Source organism: Prinia subflava, chromosome 1, assembly GCF_021018805.1.
Source record: "Prinia subflava isolate CZ2003 ecotype Zambia chromosome 1, Cam_Psub_1.2, whole genome shotgun sequence".
Classification (NCBI taxonomy): Eukaryota; Metazoa; Chordata; class Aves; order Passeriformes; family Cisticolidae; genus Prinia; species Prinia subflava.
In genome coordinates this window covers 104125415-104142895 of record NC_086247.1, presented here as the reverse complement: position 1 = coordinate 104142895, position 17481 = coordinate 104125415, and the positions used below count along the sequence as shown (strand labels likewise).

The 17481-nt window shown below is 42.5% G+C and overlaps 1 protein-coding gene across 1 annotated transcript in view; it reads right to left on the bottom strand.

Moving 5' to 3' along the window:
* CUL1 (cullin 1) overlaps positions 1–6428 on the bottom strand; it is a 55605-nt gene extending 49177 nt beyond the window's left edge. Inside the window, exon 1 of the mRNA XM_063405829.1 lies at positions 4860–6428. The gene's annotated coding sequence lies outside the window, so the exon portion shown is untranslated. The remainder of the gene's footprint in view (positions 1–4859) is intronic.
* Positions 6429–17481: the final 11053 nt, after the last annotated feature.

The following is a 17481-nucleotide window of genomic DNA, read 5'->3' as shown; positions in this document are numbered from 1 at the left end:
CTTCTAATTTAAAGAAAACCAGAAGCCAATGGTATTGAACTGATATTCAAATCTAGCACATAACTAAAAGATGTCAGAGAAAATATATTTTCTTAATCCTTTATTCCTAGTTGTGCTGTCAAGTAATGCCTTGTATCCACTAGATCAAACTAAAGCAGGGAACCTTTTGACTCCAAAACCAGAACAATCCAAAGGGGAAGAAAATGAGATAATATATTTTTTTTTCCTGAGATTTTGGAAGAACATCACATTGAAGTTACACTGTTTATTCAAGAACCATAAAACAGTTTGGGTTGAAAGGGACCTTTAAACATCACCTAGTAATCACCTCTCTTCCACAGACAAACACCTTGCACTAGATCAGGATGTTCAAAGCCCCATTCAACCTGGCCTTGAACACTGCCAGAAATGGGACATCCACAACTTCTCTGGTTAACCTGTTCCAATGCTTCACCACCCACCACAGTAAAGAATTCCTTCCTTATAACCAATCTAAATCTGCCCTCTTTCCATTTAAAATTTGTCCTTTGCCCCGTCCCTACAGGCCTTCATAAAAAGTCTCTCTCCATCTTTCTCATAATTCCCCTTTATACACTGAATGAAAGCCTCAATAAGGTCACCCTGGAACCTTCTCTTCTGCAGGCTGAACAACCTCAACTCTCTCAGCCACAGGAGAGGTGTTCCATCACTCTGATCACTTTCGTGGCCCTCCCTTGGATCTGCTCCAATGAGTGCATGTCTTTCTTGTGCTGGGTGCCACACAGCTGGATGCAGTGCTGCAGGCAGGGTCTTCTCAGAGGGTGAGAAACACCTGCTTCTTTTTACACGTTTAGGATACAACTGGCAAAGAAAGTAGTGCAATTTTGGAGACAGAGAGATACACCAAATCTGGCAAAAATTTACATATTAGTCTACACCCATTCCCTGAAGTGCAAAATGAAATTACTATTTTCCTATTTTCACAGTAGTTTCCATTTATTTTTCTAAGGTTCATAGATAAAGAAGGATTTGAAAAACACTGCATTAAATAAAGTGGAATGTAATCAATGTTTGATTTACATTAAATCAAAGTTAAAAAATATGTATTTGATTTTGACTTGTATCATTTATAAGAAGAAGTAAGGCAGCAACAGGAAGAGGTTCTCTCTTGTAACATCAGAGGTTTTGTGGGTAAAGAGAAAACTGACAGAGAACTACCCACTGGGACACAGATAATTTCCTAAAGCAGTGCTCTTTCCAGAAGCTGGGATAATGCAAAGAGTGTTTAAATCTGTGGTTACATTAAAGGCTACAAGTTGGAGCACTATAGCAGGGCACATCAGCTCAGCGCAATTTTATTACCAAGTCATTTAGTCATGTCTGTAACAGGTCTGGACTGCAGCGCTGTCGAAACATGAACAGTCACTCTGTTCTTGTTCTAGTAGTTCTTCTATCGAAAAACCTACAACTCTTACAATAAAATAGTAAGTTACTCATAGACAAGCTCAACACGTCTCTATAATTCTCCAATTGTTATATTTTCTTGCTGAAAATTCCCTTTTATCAAGCAAGGGAAACAGTGGTCTCCACAACAAACCAAAAAAATAGTTGTTTAACTTGCATGCTGTATAGATTATAATTTGTAATCAGACCTCTAAATGTTGGTTCCAATAACCACATCTTTAAATGGAGATAAGCTTGAAAAATACAGTTAACTAAAATTTTTCTAACAGCATACTCTTACCTAAAAAGCATGCTAACACCTAAGTATTCTGTTTAAAATGAGATCATGCATTCCTAAAACACATGCAGAACTTCCAAGGCCAAGTTTTCCATACTCTTCTTTTTTCCAGGTCTATGCAGCAGGAAGACTGTATCAAGCTGCAGGCTGCTCTGACTGCCTGTGCACATCCTCCTGATATCCCATCCAAGTGGGACATCTGCCCTGTTTTCCTTCTGATGCACAGACCCTGTTGGACAGCATGGGAAGTATAACAGCAGAGCTGGTAACATACTGACCTCTTACTAGGAAATCCCTCACCTCACATGCATAATACAAATTTTTGATGTTGAGAGTGGTGTAAGTGCAAGTGGAACATCTTTAAAGCTGTTTCATTCACTGGAATTTTGTGGGGTTTCTGATTAATTAAAACAAATCAAACTTCAGTGGCAAGAGAGAAGATTCCAGGTATTCCCAATTCATGCCACCACTGGCACCTGGGATATGACTCATTATTAAGCTAGGCTCTACTGAAATAATTGTTACTACACAAAACTAGGCACTACCTAAGAAACACAACAGATGAAAAGCAGTACTCCGAGGTCTTAACATAAAAGTTGTAGGATAACACTTTTTAAGCTGAGTATCTGAGAGCTTTCTCTAAGGACTCAGTATTGTTTTCATAATAATACATCTAGAATCCAAGAGCTTGCACCAAAACTACAAACAAGCTAAATCAAAAAAGAGGCATCCCCAAAGCAGTATCCAAATAAGGGTGTGCATCCATTTAGCTTAAATGAATTTAGTTTATTTAAATTAAAGCAATGCAATTTTCTCATGCCGACAGTTTGAGTAACAGGCCCAAGTTTTAAGGCCAGTTCAAACCGGTGAACAAAGGAGTAAAGTGGAAGAAGAATCATTTCACTAAAGCACCACCACTATTTTGTCAGCCAAGGAGCAGAACGCATATGCCTCACTTAGGTGCCCAAATTAAGACTGTTTTCTACATGATGCTTGGATAAGCAATGGAAACTTTCCTCCAGAGACGCTGTTAACGCAAGGCACTGAACAGGGATTCTAGAGCTAAGTGTACGAATAACTCCCGAGATCAAATGTGTTCACCACGCCTCCATGGGGCAAGTGTGTCCAGTGTTAAACTGCACCTCAAATATGTGGTCATGAGGTGACTGTGAAATGTAAGCAATCTTAAGAACCAAAGCAACTAAGACAGACACAAAATAAGAGGCTGAACAACAAATATTGGAAAGAAAAAGTTACAAAGCAGACGGAAAAGACTTCCTTCTGGTCAAGCCACCATCAGAGACACAAAGTGCCAATGCCACACAGACACCTAACCATCAACACAAAACATGGCAGCAGTTCATTGTCCGTAAAAGCTACATATTGTGGTACCTGTATAGTGTATTACCACCAAGAGGAGGCATCCCAAATACACTCCATATCAACTGAGTACTGAGTCACAATATGGTATTACAAACATTATTTGGCCTAATTCAAGCTATGCAGCCACCAGGTATTTCTGGCCCCTGTGCACTATTCCTTCCATTCCTGCCAAAAGGAATTCCAACACAGAGTTTTTTCTCTCTGAGTAGCATCAGGACACATGTCTGTATTACAGCTGAGGTACGTGATTATATATGAACACATATACCAAGGGAAAGGTTGCTGAGGAAGTCAGTCAAAAGGCAAAACAAAATAAAGTAAAACAAGTAAGTCATCTCTGCCTTTTCAGTGTTTAACTCTACCCCAGCTGAAACCAGAACACAAGTATTCAGATAACCTAGGGTAAAATTCCTTTCTCCTCAAAGGCATAGCTACAGGATTTAAATACAAAGTGGGGGAGATAGCATATGAATCTACAAAGGAAAGGAGTATGTGGAAAGAAAAGAGTATTCAAGTGAGATCACAAGGAAGGTTTTAATGACAGGAAAATAAGATCAGAAGGGCAAAAAAACATGAATAAGGAAATAGTTACAGGGAAAAAGAAAACTGGAAGGGGAAAGGTAACAGAGGGATAATGATGGTGCTGGAATATAACTTCAAGAGGAAACAAGAAGGATGGGGAAAGGATCACAGTCAGGACACAGTTAGCTTGCAGTTGCAAAGTTACTGGGAAACAAATGAGCTGGTTATTTGAAACAACAAAAAATGCAGGACTAGTCATCTGGACAGAGACAATAAATACACAAACAGACAAACAAAAGGTTACAGGGGGCACCTTCTCTGGTAAGGCCACAACAGTAGGTGGCAACAAGGGGAAGCCTGGTGCAGTCCTTGAGAGCAAGAGCAAGCTAGAGGTGACAAAGACGAACTGTGGCAAATATCCCCCAGCCACGATGGTACTGGGGGCACTAGGGAATTTCTCTAGGTACAACCAAAAAGCTCCTAGACAGACCTGAATATCACTAGGGCTATGGGGACTGCTGAGATACAACAGGGTGAAAGGAAGCAGCACAGAAAAGGACAGCGAGCAGGTGAACACCCCAAAACAGTGCCCGGTGAGGTTACGGACAAAAGCTCACAGGGAAAAAAGAGGGCAGAGACGTGGGATGAGTAGGGCCTGGCATGGCTGGGGTGGGCAGTCTCCGGGCCGAGGGGAGCACGGCGAGGGCTGCGGGAGGACGGCCCGAGGCCTGAGAGCCACCGGGGCGGGACGGAAAGGCTGGGGCAGCCACCCAGGCGCCCTGGCCATGCGGGGGCCGCGGTCCCGGGGGAAGGCCGGGGAAGGACGGAGGGAAGGAGGGAGGGAGCGGGCAGCCCTCCGGCGGCTGGGCAGAGCCTGCGGGGCCGGGGCAGCCAGCGGGGCGCTCCCGCATCCCGGCGGGGGCGATGCGTTCTGAGTGCGCAGTTCGCGGCCTCCCGGCTCCGGCCCGGCCCGCAGCTCCAGGGCCGGATCCACGAGCGGGCCGGGCAGCCACCACCGCCGCCCCCGCGCCCCGGGGCCGGGAGCGCGCCCGGGAGAAGAAAGGCAGGCGGGCGGGCGGGCAGGCGGGAGGGCCGGGCCCGACCGCCGCTTCCCCCGTTCCCCGCGGCGTGACTCAGTGCCGGGCCCCGCGCCGCCGCCTTCGCGTCCTGCCGGGCCGGGACAGGCTGGGCCGGGCCTCGCTGCGACACAACGCCGCGGCCTCCCCGCACTCACCAGCATCGCGCGTCCCGCAGAGTCAGGGCCACGTCCGCCCGCCCCTTCCGCCTCCGCCGGGCCCGGATCCGCCGCCGCCACCTCCCCCCGGCGCGGCCCGGGGATCGCGGAGACGCCGCCCCTCGCAGCCGCCCCGCCCCGGCTCACGGCGGGCGGGGGAATCGGGACTGCGGCCGCCCGCTCCGGCAGGGCCCGGTAGGGCCGGGGTTTGGTCTCGGCCTCTGGTGGAGCCTGCCCACCCGCCCGGCCGCATGAGCTGCTCGGCGGGAGAGGCCGACCGGCCGACCGCCATCTCCTTAGCTGCCAGGCCTGCCCTGCCCCGAGGGGTCGTTGCTCCGACTCTTCTGCCCAGGCTAGTCCAGTGCCAGAAGAGCTGAAGGATGAGCTGGAAGACCTCGGAGTGGTGGTTGATGAAAAACTCCACATGAGTAGACAAGTGTGCTCTCGCAGGCCAGAAAGCCGATCGAACTTGGGGCTGCATCAAACGCAGCGTTGGGGCCAGCAGGGCGAGGGAGGGCATTGTGCCCCTCTGTTCTTCTCTGGCGAGACCCCAGGTGGAGTGCTGTGTACAGGTCCGCTGTCCCCAACATAAGAAGGACATGGAGCTGTTGGAGCAAGCCAAAAGGAGGCCGCGAAGTTGATGTAAGGACTGGAGCACCTCCCCCAGGAGCACAGGCTGAGAAAGCTGGGGCTCTTCAGCCTGGAGAAGAGAAAGTTCTGTGGAGACCTCAGGAACCTTCCAGTATCTGGAGAATCCTAAGCAGAAGCTGGAGAAGGGCTCTTTGTCAGGAACTGTAGTGATGGGACACAGGGCAATGGGTACAAATTCAACAAAGGGAATTTTAAGTTAGGTATTTGAGAGATACTCTTTACTGTGAGAGTGGTGAGATGCAAGGGAATAAGTTGTGCAGGGAGGTTGTGGATGCCCCAACCCTGGCAGTGTTCAAGGCCAGGCTGGATAAGGCCTTGAGCAGCCCGGTCTAGTGAGATGTGTCCCTGCCCATGGCAATGGGGTGTTGGGACTAGATGATCTTTAAGGTCCATTCCAAACCCTTAAGATTCTATGATTCCATGTGTTTTAGGATGACATTGTTAGACAGGATAAGATTTTCCTCCATCCATAGCTAAGCAACTGCTTCTGTATTTATGAGAAACATGGGTTTCTAAGGTGTTCTGGACACAGCGAGTGGCACCACAACAGGTCTGGGAGCCCAAGGGCGTGGTACGGCTGTGCGTTAACAGTGTGTCTTTGTCACGCGAGTGTTAAACTGTGGAGCTCCTCTGAGTTATAAACATCAGGAGTCATTGCCTCTAAGAACATTGCCTTGAAAACTTCGATTGAAGTGTGCTTTTGTAAGAACATAGAAATCTTTCTGTAATTATGAGTTTCACAGTAGTAAAAAGACAACTTGGAAACAACACTGTGGAGAGAAGAGGGTAGAAATTGAAAGAAAGGTATTATATTGTTCAGCTGTGAGCTGCTTGGAAGATGTGTTAAGGTATTTGGTCTGACTTATTCAGGGATAAAAAGTTACATGAACCCGTTTGCAATGTGCAAATAAATTTAAGCAAAACTATCTACTGTAGATAACTTTATTGTGTGGTGATAAAACATAAATCTCCGAGCAAATTTGCATCTCTCACTTATATGGAGATTGAAAGTGGGGCAGTTACTTTTTCTTTCTAAGAGTATGAAATTGATGATACAAAAACATACCAGAATTAGGACAGGTTTCAGAAAAGTAGTATTTTGGAGTCAGTTCTGTCTTATTTATTCCTGAAGACTGGAATTATATTGCTGGACCAGTGTTGTAAAGGGAAAGAACAAGAATTGTAAAAGATGTCATAAAAAGTTCTTTATATTTGTATCAGCTGTTAAACCCATGAAATTCAGTAGTTTCATGGGAAAGGAAAGAGAAATGGGGAAGCAATAGGAAGAAACAGAAGATTTCGTTTCTTTGCAAAATGCTTCACTTGCATTCTGGTTCTACCAGCTGTTCACCTTTTCTGAAAATTGGCCTTCTCAAAGCTAATGGTCCTTAGTCATGTTAGTGCTGGAAAAATTATTTCCCCATATAATAATGCCTTCCCATGGCCCAGCCTGCTGAAGTGGACACAGGCAAAGTCAGTGACACAGGTCTTCCAATGGAACAGTGCTGACTAAGGAGCACTGTCTGAGGAACTGGTTTAATGCGTAGCAAGGACACTGTCTCAGTTCTGGCATCACGACGCTTAGAGTAATTTTGCCTATGTAGATATACTTTGCAAATACCATTCCTGGGCATGACTAAGCTTCTGGTTTGCTGACATTTGTGAATTGTGGTAGAGGAGCGTTTGTGTGGGTCGGCATCAGCATGGCTAGTTCTGCGTGGTGTGTAAAAGACTGGGACAGCGAGGGCAAACAAAGTAGTCTGTGGGGGACAGGAACCAAATCCAAAGGAGGCTAGCCTGTTTATGAAAAATAAGGACTGATTTAAGGACTAGTCTTGGGAAATTCAGTTTTGGTGCTCTATTTTACAGCAGTTGTTTTTGCAAGAGGGAAAGACAATGTTTTAAAGCCCAAAACAAGGGGAAAACAGAGCTATGGATAGCAAGGAAAGTGGAAGAAAAATGACAGGAAGGGAACAAAATAAGGGGAGAAGGAAGGCCTGAATTGGCACTATCTTCCATTAAACTGTATTGGTTTTTTTTTTTAGCTTTTGTGTTTAACTGCAGTACAAGCCTGAGATCTGACAGTTTGGAGTGTTGAAATTTGTTTCTCTTTTTCCCCAGGGTTGCATTATGATTTGTGTTCACTTTATAGAGGCAAGGCACAGTTCTCTGAATTTATTCGTGATAGTGGTAGCTAAGCTGGCGCTCTGAACAGGTACGTCATGAAAAAAGTCTCACTAGACAATTTGGATATGGTGCATAACAAGGCTCCATACATCCATTGAAAGAATTCCAACAGCAGGGTAGGTGGTCACAGAGAGAAAAGGGAATTGAATGCCAAAATACCTATTACCAAATGACTCATAGCAGGATGGCTAATGCATTTTAAATTGTCCAGTGGAATTTATGTACTTTACATGAAAGGAGAGAAGCTTCCCCTAGAGACTGAGGCAGCCATAATTTCAAAGACAAACTTCATGAGAGAAATCCACTGTTTTTTACTGAAATGAATTTACGGTGCTGCTGAGAGGGGCCTGTTTTCAAAATAACTTGCAGGTCTCACACTTGTTGCATCAGCAGTGAATCAGCATACACTAAGCAAGAAAATTATCATGATAGTGTTTGCTGTCAGTTTAAGTAGGTAGCTTCCTCAGCAAAGAAGAAAAGCCTGAGTCGTTCAAAGACACAGAGTTGCAGCGGCTGCTAGTTTATTGCTACTGTCAGGAATCTGGGCTGATTTGGAGGGATGCTTTCCCTGCTAGTTACATATGCAGTGATGGTCTGAAAACAGTAATTATATCACCCCCTCTGTACAGCCAGGAGGACAGGCTTGGTGTAGGCAGGGTAGATGCAACCAGATTGGTAAAGGCTGCATGGCTGTATTAACTATCTCTTGCTTTTTATCTGTTTTCCTCAGTCATGAATATTTGACTAAGCTCTTAAGTGGTAGTTACCCATGTAAATGCTTTATTCTTGCATTTGAGCTCAGCACAGTTTACTCCCTAGCTCTGAGAGCCTGTTTTCGAGCTAGTGAGAGGCTGCAGGCATGTTTTTCCTCTTACTATTTCCTCTTGGGAGGGTTGCAAACTAAAATACAGGAAAAAAGCCCCAACATGTTTGGGAAAGGGATATATGGTTGTATACAGTATGTGAGCATACTAACAATTTCTTCAGCTTTTTCGTTGAGTAGAAAATTTGAGTTTCAGGATTTTCCATGGTTGCTTGTAAATCAGTCTTGGGCTCAGTCTGTCATGCACATTTGTATAAAGTAAATGAGAGGAGATATCTTCTGTGCTTCCAAATTCAAAGGTGCCCAAAAGAATCTGTGAATGACAGATAATACTCCACTGCTCTGCTGCTTCTTGTGCTGTGAACTTTTGTGGGAAGGTGAAAAACATTTCGCAGAGATCAAATTGTTCTTCACAAAGGCCAGCCTCTGCATGTGTCAGACAGGTGGTGCCAGGCTCCTATATTAAATAAAAAGGCAGCCTAGGAACGTTCACAAACACAGTAACCTTGGTTTAATCTGCTCCTGTTATAAGCACAGGCCAATGCTTTTATTGTTAAGCGCTCTGGCTGTATCACCAGCAGGAGAATACGATGTGTATAGAGATGTGTATAGAAGACACATGACCAGCTCTCCTCAAGCCTTCTGGTTTTTTCTCTGCTCTGACAGGTTGTCTGTCACCTGGACAATTGATTTTTTAGAGGTTTATAACAGTCTGAATTCCAGCATCAGAACAGAGAAGAGGAACAGAGAAAAGTTGAGTTAGAACTGAGCTACAACCATATTTTGCTCCGTGAACACTTTGGCCTAATCACTTCTGACCTCAAATTGGGATGTGAAGATATTATGCAGAATATAGGATCAGAATAGATCACAATAGGAATAGAATAGGATCACAAGAAGTGAAGCATCATTGCCCGTCCAGAGAAAAGACAATTAATTTGGGTAGAAGATGAGCAAATATTCACCTTGTTCTCAACTTTAGGATATTTAAATTCCAAAATGGAGAATATTTGATCGTACATCTAAAGGCACACATGTGCTCTGTGAATTCATAATAGAAAGAAGATGGTGGTAGTTTCTTTGTTTGTTTCATTGGGGTTTTTTTGTTGTTTTGTTTTTTCTTTGCAATAATTTCTAGACTAAAAGCTTTCAATCAAAAGTGGTTTCCTTCTACTAATGCCTCTGCTGTCTACTGTGGCATATAATGCACTGATCCACTGCCTTTTTTTTTTTTCTGTCCTGTTCTGCATTGGGCTGAAGGTTTCTCTTGAGCCTGAGATCCAAGACTTGGCACTGGTTTAACTCATTAAAGCTCTTTCTTTGTAGAAGTTTTTACAGACTGAGAGACAACCTTGGTTATGCTTCTCTTTTTTCTTTTTTAAATTTTGAGTAGCAGCTAATCTGCTGCTAATGTAGCAGAACTCTAAGTTTCATTGATCTTTAGGAAAGGTAGTATTCCTTTTGTTTGTTTTCTGTAGTTATTTGATATTTTGTGAAGATAAACAGGCAGCTGTTCACAGACACAGCATGTGTAAGGAAGGAAATTGATGTTCTGTATGAACATTTTTCATAGAGGAACACTGCTCTTTGGGCTTGTTTCTCACTATATTGTTACCTGAGGGAGGAAGAACAAGGAAGACAGTGTCACAGGAGCAAGCCACAGCTCAGCTTTTCACACTCAACAGATTCAAAACAAGAGTTTATCATTACTGTTTCTTCCTCAGGCTGAAATTTCAGACCTTGCAAGGCTCACTTTCCTTGGTTTGAGCCCACTGAGATTCTTCACAGGACACATACTCTTGTAGAGTAATTAGATTTTCTCTGATCAGCATTGGGTCTAGCCTCTGTACACAGAATCCTAAAAGCAGGAAGGTCTAGTAAGGAACATGGCAGGAGATTTTTCGTAGTATATTTAAATACTGACAAGCTTCTGATTTTTCCTTCAGTGCCATGATACTTCAGAGTTTGTGTGCTTAAACCTCATAGTTTAGGTCTTATAGAAGTTTTTAGTAAGAAAATAAGTGGAAGAAATACTTGTATGCTAATTTATCAATAGTTTGGCAGGTAAACCTAGTGAATTGTAATATATTAAATATGTAGGTACAAATTGCAAAAGGAGAAATTTAAGCGAAGTATTAGGAAAAAGTTCTTTACTATGAGGGTGGTGAAGCACTGGAACAGGGAGGTTGTGGATGTCCCAACCCTGGCAATATTCAAGGCCGGGTTGGATAAGGCTTGGAGCAGTGTGGTCTAGTGGGAGGTGTCCCTGCCCATGGCAATGGGGTTGGGACTAGATGATTTTTAAGATCCCTTCCTACCCCTTAACATTCTCATTCTAAAACAAATCCAAAGAGAATGATTTGTAGTAAGCTAATGTGTTATCTGTACATGTCAGTGTATGGCATTCATCAATGTAAGATGAATGTTGGCAGGAATAGTAAGAAGACAGGTGGTTTGTGTGGTCACAAAATCAAGTGATACCTGAAAAGCTGTCTGAAATGTAGCCTTTGCCACAGAAATCTCTGCAAGTCCCTGCTTTTGATATTTGATATTTGTGGTGTGGGTCTGTGGGTACTAATGAGAGTGACAGGAGCTCCAACACCTCCAGGGGATCTACAGGCTCTGAGGATTGCTCTTTCCATGAAAAGACCCTTGGTGTGGAACTGACAGTGAGGCTCATGAACAGACAAGTCAGCCAGTGCCCGAGGACATCGGTCCTTTGCCTGGCACAGCGAAACTCAGCAGTGCTGCCCTTTACTGAGCATGCAACATGTTTCTCTAACACAGAGATTTCAGTCCTTTGCCTCTTTTCCCCCATGGCCTGGCTCTTCTCCCAGCTAGGGAGGTCATTATTTCTTGAGCTTTTACTTCTAGGATTGACCCTTCCCTTTTAGTACCAGTTCAGAGTTCATCTCACAACTGGAAACAAGCTGCTCCTTCACGGCTTCTGTTTCCTGCCTTTGCTTGTGAACAGCTTTTGCAAGAGCACTGCTGCTGCAGCTTCCTCCAGCTTTGCCTGGATGCAGCGCTGCTGTCTCTAACTGGTGCACTCAGCACAGGCCCTCCATTGCACCTGCCAGTGCTGCTGGAATGTGGTTTGTTTGCACTAACTCGGGAGCTCACTGGAGGGATAGATACAGGCATAGGTATGGATGTGTGCTTTTGTGCCTGAACCTTTTCTTCCTCGTTGTTTCTAAGAGCTCATTATGCTTGTTTTGTACCAGGAGTGGGCAGAGGCAGTACCATTTTCTGCTGCTGTTTTCAATGTGAGTAATGGTGTTTTGCTTAAAAGAACAGTTTGTTCAGACAGACACAAACATTTCTTCATTTCAGACGGGAATCCATCCATCTTCAGTAGCTTACACCAACATCTCCAATGACACACGGGGTGCCTTTCCCTTTCCCCCCACAGACCACTCAAGAAATAAGCCTTATGGGGGAGAGACCAACAGTCCTTCTGCATTGCAAGGGTGCCAAGAAACTTGGGATGAGATGTTCTCAAAGTGTCAGTCTCTACCCTCTGTACAGGACCCTTTCCTTCCGTGATATTTAGCTGAGGTGTTTTAAATGGATCTACACAACTGAGTTGGTTGTTTTTCTTGAGTGTTTCAGGGAAAACTTTTTCAGTCCACATGGCTTAAAGCAAATTGGAATCCAAGTGCTTTACTGATCTGTCAACAACATGAAATTAGGCAGCAATCAGTGAAGTGTTGCATTTGAGATCAGCAATAGTAATACAACAGGTAAACTCCCATACTAGACATACACTCATTTTAATGAGCACCAGAAGATTTCTAAACTCCCCTCTGTAGCAAGAGCAGAAGAGATTCTGAAGTGCTCCAAGACTTTCCACAGGAAAGACATGGACTGTGTAAAGCCCTGATGAGAACTCCTTTATACTCATGGTATAAATTGCTTTCTTCACATAGTCTGGATGTGCAGATGAATTTACAGGGGATGCCCTTGCAGCTGTACCCGATGCATGGCTTCCAAGGGCAGGGACAGCCTCCTGGGCAGAGCACTTTGTCTCTAGACTTTAAAGGTCCAGTAAAGTCAAAACCTTGAATTAATTTGCCATATTGAGGTAGTATAATCACTAAATGTCCAAAAATGTGTGATTTTTTTGTGTTATTCCTGTCTAGATCAGATAGATTTTAGTGATTGTCTAATTAGAGCTGCCAAAATGCCTTCATGTTCCTATCTCAGAAGTCTGAGAAAAACCTAATGAATCTTTATAACTTGGAGACCTATTCTGTAGGCTAATGGCAACTACCTTCACACCATTGCAGAAAAAAGCAGTAGACTTAGAGAAGCAAGTAATCATTTTTACCCTAATTCTCTTGTGTTTTTTCAGAGTGAAGTACACAAAACCCAGATAGTAATAGATGATGTACATTTTTTTCTTAAGAAAGAAGGTAATTTACAAGTCAATTATGAAAGAATTAAAATTGCTGTTGTAAAGTAAACCAAGTACATTGTGTTGTTTATGACTGATGCTCTTAGTTATTTGTCATTATGTTGGCTTTTTTTGTTCAACAATCTACAGTGGGGTTTCTGCATATCATTGCAAAATTAGCCCACTTTGCTGGACAATAAATACTCTTATCTCTTTGCTAAATAAAAGACTGCATAAAATGAGTAATAGTAGTACTAGTATGTGAAAAACCTAGTGCTCAGAAAAGCCATTATAAGTACACTTGAGCAATAATTACAGGCAACAATGCCTCCATTCCTTGAAATTTATCATAGAAATTGTAATAGCACTAAACTTGCTTAAAATCTGGGACAGTTTAGAATGCTGTCTACTTGGAGACATTACCAAAAACTCATCAACCTCCCTTAGAAATAAACGCACAAAAATAGCCCCAAAAGCTGAAAATGTGCTCATTTTCCTCTATTTTTGTATTTTGGTTTCTGGAAACAAGGTGTTCCCATGTAATAATAATAATAATAATAATAATAATAATAATAATAATAATAATAATAATAATGATGATGATGATGATGAATGCATCTATCTGTAAGAACCTTCTGGACTTCAGTTACACAATACAGCAAGACAACAAAACAAGATGTTTTGTCAAGAGCTGCATGTAATGTTGGGGCCCAGATGCCATATCCAGAGTAAGTGTTATGCCACTACACACACCCCTTGGCTCTATGCAGATCAGTTTTTAACTCCTCTTACCTTTATTTTTTCTGCTGAAGACACAAAATAGCATAAAAGTTGATCTTGGCTATATGTTTGGGAAGGATTACTTATCTTTTGTTACATCAGAGTATGAAACTGATGGTCAAAAAGTACACTATCCCTGCTCTGCACTAGTTAAGACTATCAGTCAAGATCATGCTATGTCAGTAAGGAAAATAATGGTAAATAATACAAGTGATTCCCAAGGCAACTAATCCCTGGAGGACAACATATGAAAATATTTGGAAATAATTCTAATGACATCAAAGTCCGTAAATCATGCAGGTGCTTTGTACACCCTCACAGTACACAGTGTGAATGGTCAATTCACAAGCTGTAGAGTGGTAGGCTGAACACAGATCAGCTGCTGGACTGCAGACATTTTTCCTCTGTTTTTACCAGTAAATATGATACTGATTGTTCCTTTTACTGATTGTTTCCATGCTATGTAAGATGACTTGATAAACTGGGACTAATAATTACCAAGGTGCTCTAGACAACACATGCTGGGCTTGCTGCTCAGGGTTTTAGGGCTTTTTTGTCATGTTCAAGAAATGTGTCCAATGGATTGTCTAAACTGGAATATTTACCATGCTTTAGAAAACATAAGTGAATAAAATGTTAAATGTGACTTAGTTTTCCATGTGAATAATTTTGGTTTTGCCATATATTTAACATCAATGTCATTGGTCAATGTCTGATAGTAACTGATGCATTGCTGCAGCCAGGCTCCACCTCAAAGGTTTTGTGTACTCAAGCAGGACAGCTGGTGTAAAGATACTTGAGATGCCGAGGATTAACTCCTCTTTAACACAAGTGTGGACAACTTTCCATTTAATTTGAAACATCCTGAATACCATTGCTTAATATTGGAAATGCAATTGAGATTTATTTCAGTAGCAGAAGATTACCATTGCCAATAGACTACACCCTTTTACAGAAATCTCCAGAAAAGCTGTTACTGTCCAAATTAAGGAAGTACATACAGAGAGATTTTAAAGTGTGAATCTACATTCCTGTACCTTATTTTACTGAAGTATGGTTAGTTATTGATCTGGTTTTCAAAATATTCAGAAACTAGCACTTAGGAGAACTATTAGTTCTCCTAATATTTGTTAAACTGATCTCTAGTGAGCCAAAAATTTTCATTTGCTCGTTAAGTGACTCAATCACTATCATTAAAGCCTCCATCACTTCAGAACTGTGATCTGTTCTCAGTTTACTTCTGATTAAATAAACAGTAAAATTATCCTAACTTCTAATAAAGTGATTCATATATCAATTTTTAATTTTTTTCAAAGCAATACTGATATCCCTTATAAAGATCACGTAAAGTCAAGCTTTTCCTATTTTGTAATGACCTCTCAATTTTTATAGATTTAAAGAGCTCTATGAAACTATCATTACTGTAAATGTTTTATATTAGCCCCATTCCTTATTGTTAAGTCTTTGAGAATTTACTTAAAGGTAGGAGTTACAGACCTCTACAGATCTTCCCCTATTAAGTTTGGGCAGCCATTTTTACAAAGCATTACAGATTACTTAGAGACAGTCGAGTCCTGGCTGCTTCACATTGCTGAGGCTGGTCAGAAGGCTTGTGGGATCTTCTTCAAGGACCTATGGTGCCTGTTCTTTTTGTTTGCTGTCCCTGACATTTCTACCCTCCAAAATCCCAGGCATCAACAATCAGTCTCATTAAATTCTTGCTAAATAAAAGCTGTAAATGCAGCAATGGGAGATGATGGGTAGGTGCTGAGCTCTGGCTCCAGCACAAAGCACAGTCCCTGTGTGTCATTAGGCAGAGTGATCTGCATGTGTGTGGGGGCACGTAGTGAAGAAATGGGACTCCCTCCCTCTCTGTTGCTCCCATGTACTGGTTATTAGGATATTTTCATCAAAGAGGTCATTTATGGACCAGTGTTGCTCTTCTGGAAGTCAGTGGTGCCCAGAATGAATGGTGTCTGTGCTTCCAGAGGTGGTGGATTGGTTGAGGGGGAGGAGGAGGAAAGGAATCTTTCAATAATGCTGTCTTAAGAGGCATAGTTTCTATTTCGGTATAGCTGGAGGGTTTTGAAATGTCCCGCTTTTAAGCTGCAAGCATATTGTATAGCATAGAACAACTCTTCAGACCTGGGTTAGATATACTGCCTCATATTTGTGCAGCCAAATTGCATGTAGACTGACTTCTAGAGGTGCTGAGGAAATCTAAGTTTCTATGCCTGCTGTTGGTATTCAGCACTGATGGCGCTTTATTGAAATGCCTAACAATTATGGCTCCAAGTCTGAAAATGTGATCCCTTATAAAAAAGCACAGAAATTTAGCAAGATTATTCTCCCATGATTTTATGAGCATAGTCCTTGGTTGCAGTGTGCTTCACACAGCTGTTGTGCATTTTCAGCTCTGAGTATTGCTAGTGGAAAGTGCAAAATCCTATGAAGCAAATTTTTACAGCAGCTCAGGAAGGACTGAAAAGACTTAATTTCTCTTAGGAGTGTGTGCCAGAGAAAAACTGATCAATGAAGGAGTCGAATGCATAGTGCTAGTTGCAGGTGCAGTCTGAATTTCTGCAGGATAAGTATAAAATACCGGAAGTATTTACAGAAATATTGCCTATCAGAAAGCAATCGGCTGGTCTGACTGAAGCCATCAACATACCAGAATAAACCAACAGCAGGAACACCACAGCGACTAAAAAAGCGTGCTAACATTGCTATTTAATTTATAAGATTCTGACAAGGGAGAGTCTAAGAATCTTTCTGTGATAAATTTGTGTAATTCTCTTCAACGTGCATCCATGTTGTAGGGAGGCACTGTTTTGGTAAGAAACTGTAAGAGGCAGTGAAATTCTAAGATTCTGTTCTTCACATCTAAAGATGAAGGCAAGTACACAGGGAGATTTCCCAAAGCACATAGGTTCCAAGCCCCTCATGTATTGAAGAAAAGTTAGGCATGGACATGGTGTTAAAAATAGTACCTGAATTGTGATTTGCAAGTTAAATAGATAAATAATACATAAATAATAGATAGAAATAGATAAATTCCTTTTCAAGGGCTTGCAAAAACCGATTTTCTCCCTCTCATTTGTTTCCTTACTGGCTCTACAGAATTTGCTTTGGGGAAAAAAAAAAACAAAACAGAGAAACCTTCAGTACTGAAAGCATTTGAAAAAAAATATGGCGAGTCAGAGGAGAAATGTATCGTAACCATTGGCAGGTGATGTACTGCTGGATGGAGGCAGCACAGAGAATGGAACATTTTGAAGTAACACAGAACTGTCCCTTTGCCTGAAGCACAACTCACTCCCTGCTGATAGAGATGGGCAGGAAGCTGGTATTTAACATCCCAGGCCTTTCAGTACCTAATACAGCACCAGGACCTCTTCACTACCTCAGTGTTTAAATGTTGACCAAAAGCAAATATTTATGAACACCACAACCTGTGCCGAGATTACTGGATGCAGGAATGTATTTCAGCAAGGACTCAGCTACTTTGTGAATTGAGGTTGTTCTCCATTCTATAGCTGTCAATGAATTGGGCAAGCCTTCTAACCTCTGTTCTAGCCAGTGATTGCTGAGAGTTTGAGGGAAAGAAGTGCCAGTGAAAGCTGAGTGTAGGTGCAGTACAGGAGACACAAGGCACTTTACCTTCATGCTGCTAAAATAATGTAAACCTTACCAGCCCAGCCCAGCAATGAACGTGCTCGAGCCCTGTGTTCTCCTACCCTGTTTTAGCTCTGTGAAATGGCATCAAAGCCAGGAATAGGAAGGGC